Source organism: Acomys russatus, chromosome 15 (assembly GCF_903995435.1).
Source record: "Acomys russatus chromosome 15, mAcoRus1.1, whole genome shotgun sequence".
Lineage (NCBI taxonomy): Eukaryota > Metazoa > Chordata > Mammalia > Rodentia > Muridae > Acomys > Acomys russatus.
The window spans coordinates 67,243,003-67,246,577 of record NC_067151.1 but is presented as its reverse complement, the minus strand read 5'-3'; positions in this window follow the sequence as shown (position 1 = coordinate 67,246,577).

Here is a 3,575-nt window from a genome sequence, read left to right as displayed (position 1 = left end):
ACCAGAGAAAGTTAGGGCGAGCAGGCAAAAAGCAAAAGCTTCCTTCTTCTATGTCTTTATATAGGCTTCCAGCAGAAGGTGAGGCCCAGATTAACAGTATGTCTCTGCCCCTCAAGATTTGGATTAAAGGTGTGTGTCTTCCTGCCTCAAAATCCCAATTAGAAGGCTGGAGAGGTGACTCGGAGGTTAAGAGCACTGTAAATTCTTCCAAAGGTCCTGAGTTCAGTTCCCAGCAAGCACATGGTGGCTCACAGCCATCTATAATGAGATCTGGTGCCCTCTTCTGGTGTGCAGGCATACATGCAGACAGACATTGTATACATAATAAATAAGTAAATCTTTAAAAAAACAAAACCAGACCTGATCAGAGGTGTGTCTTCCTACCTAAAAGGTCTGGACTAGAAGTAGATTCTCCCACTTCAAAACCAAGAAAATCTTCATTTCTAGATCGTAGTTCATTCCGGATGTAGCTGACACCAAGAACAGCCAGCACATCCAGGATTTGCTTCTTTGTTTTTTAAAGCAGGATCTCACTGTGTGTAGCCGTGGCTGTCTTGCAGCTCCCTATGTAGACCAGGCTTGCTTACTGAAACCTCCTGCACTTACTCTTACCTGGGATGACTCTTTCTCATCTCAGGGACTGTGCAGCTTAGTGGTGGAGCTGCACTTGCTGGCCCAGGCTCCACCCTGATGCTGTCCCTCCAGCTCTGTGGCATACACGGCCAAGCTTCACCCTGCAGGGTTAAGGACCACTGCCACCTGAAAGCATCTTTACTATCCTCCTTTCCTGTCTCCTTCTTAGAATTTATGAGGACGTCTAATTACCTTGCTTGGTTTCTAACTTGTTTATAGACTGTTTGTCCCATTATGCTGTACCCTTTATAGTAAAGATGCCTTTTGTTTTGTTTTGTTTTGGAGACAGGGTTTCTCTGTGTAGCCTTGGCTGTCTTGGACTTGCTTTGTAGACCAGGCTGGCCTGGAACTCACAGCGATCCACCTGCCTCTGCCTCCTGAGGGCTTAGTGAAGATGCTTTAATACATATAATTTTATGTGCATCAGTGTTTTGCCTGCATATATGTGTGTGTAAGTGTGTTGGATCCTGGAGTTACAGACAGCTGTGAGCTGCCTTGAACCTAGGTCCTCTGGAAGAACAGCCAGTGCTCTTAATTGCTGAGCCATCTCTCCAGCCCCTGTAAAGATGTTTCTTTGTAATTATCTCCAAAACTTGTACCTGGCACCTGTCCCATGGTAAAGAAGCAATGAATGACTGTCAGAATGAAAAGGAATTCTGTGTGTTTACAGTTGTGTGACCAGGAAGTAAATATCCAAATCTGGGACTCCAGAGTAATACCAGATCCCGAAATACCAAACAGAAAAATAAATAAATAAATAAATAAATAAATAAATAAATAAGTAAATAAATAAATGAATGAATAAATAAATAAAGTGACCTCAGGCTTACTGGCACATAGGCTGGTCCCAGCACTTGGGACTCAGAGGCAGAAGAATGCAGTGTTCAGGGCCAGCAGCTTTGATACGTAACAAGTTGGAAGCCAAACCTCAGCTACAGGAGATACCATCACAGGAGAAAAAAAAAATCATTCTTGCTTACTAGACAAAAAAAAATTTTTAATTGTGTAACATTGTACATATAAAATACATATAAAGTACCAAAAAGATGGCTAAAATCTTTAGCATCAAAAGTGACAGAACACTTTCTTCTCATGTTCTTTGGAGTCTTGAGTTTTTGAGAAAAATAAGAAATCCCAGAGGTACAAGGGAAGTTCTTCCCAAAACTCACAACCCTTACTACATCTCACACAAGGAAAGGCGTACAGAAGAAGCCGGAAGCCTCATGGCTCCCTGTGGCTCTCGGGTTACAAATACCAACTTAAAACAGTTACACCTGTCACATAAGGGAGGAGGGGTGCTCTGATCCAACACTGTGTAGTTTATGAAATAAAGAGACAGGGCTAACTGAAGGGATCCAAGAAGCCTTTTCCAAGCACTGACACTGTTGTAATGGACTCCCTACCCTGACCCCATGTGTCCTGTCACAGATGATTTCCAAAGCAAGAAAGCTACTTTTCACCTTGTCCTACCCACTGGGCTAACAGTGATCCTACCTATCCCTTCCTCCCTTTCCTCCTTCCTTCCTTCCTTCCTTCCCCTCCAAGCCTCCCCCGCCCCCACGCCCTTTCAGTAGAGATTACACTCAGGCCTCACAGGCCAGTTAAACTCTCTACCACTAAGTTATGTCCCCAGTCCTGTTTTTACTTCCTACATCTGATACTGTCCTGCTAAGTTACCCAGGTTGGCCTTGAACTCACTCTAGCTAGACCTTGAATTTCTGACCTTCTTGAGCCTTCAGGGTAGCTGTGGTTTCAGACCTGCTCCACCAAGGCCCAGCTCCTAATCTGATAGCAAACTGCAATTATTAAACGGGAAGTCGAATAATAGTAGCAATTAAATGTCCCAAATTGACAGAAAGTGCATGGAACAGAAATTCAGTGTAGCAGAGATCACAGAAAGACAGGGGAGGGGAGCTCACGACACAGACTCTGCAGGAGCTCGGCGTTCTGCCCGTCTTCCAGGCCATTCTTACGTCACGCAAGTGCAAATTCTCCTTCCTGTCCTGCAGGCTGCCCCGATCCCACACAGGAAGAGCCACATTCTCACCCAAATTTGATCTGCTCGTGTTCTCAAAGTCAGTGTGGAGGAAAAGAAGGAGGAGGGGGAGGAAGAGGAGAAGGAAGAGGAGGAGGAAGAGGAGGAGGAAGAAGAGGAGGAGGAGGAAGAGGAGAAGGAGGAGGAGGAAGAGGAGGAGAAGCATGAAATGGGACTCTAACAGCACAACTCAGTGGACAAGAGAAGACACAGTTCCCACTAAACAGAACAGATACAATTCCTAGAGAAGGAAGTGATTCTCATCACTAAAGGAAGGGTTAAGGCAGGTGTGGGTGCTCCACTGTAACCCTAGCATGTGGGAGGTGGGCCCAGGAGGCTCAGGGGTTCAAGGTCATCCTCACCTACAAGGAGAGCTTGAGACCAAGTGTGTGTGTCTTTACTAAGTATGGTGAGAAGTGACACCAGGGCATGGTTCAAGGTGACCAGCTGCAATGCTCACCCTCTTACACCAAGGAATCTTTTAACTGCTAGCAGGGTCTAGATAAGCCCAGAAGCAGTTTAGGCAGTGCCACTGGTCCACCTCCAGAAGAGAAGGGTTTATTATTCTCTTGTTCTTAGGTAGTCTTCAGGAGTGACTACAAAAATAAGAGCTCAGCAGGAGTCCTCCCGATAGTCTGAAGCCCTCCTCCACTACAGAACCTCCAGGCCAGGGTGAGACGGCTCACAGAACAAAAAAAGCCAGAGCCCAGACCTGCCCCATTCCTTCAGGATGAGGCTGAGAAGCCCCCAGTGAAGAAGCATCAGGAGTGTCAGAAAAGCCATCTCAGCCCAAAGGCTGACAGTGAGGGCACGGGTGAGGGTGCAGTGCACACTGCTTGTTCTAACTGTCCTTCTCTGTGTGGAGGGGAGGCTTGGAGGCAGGGTCTTACATGCCACAGCCCATGCT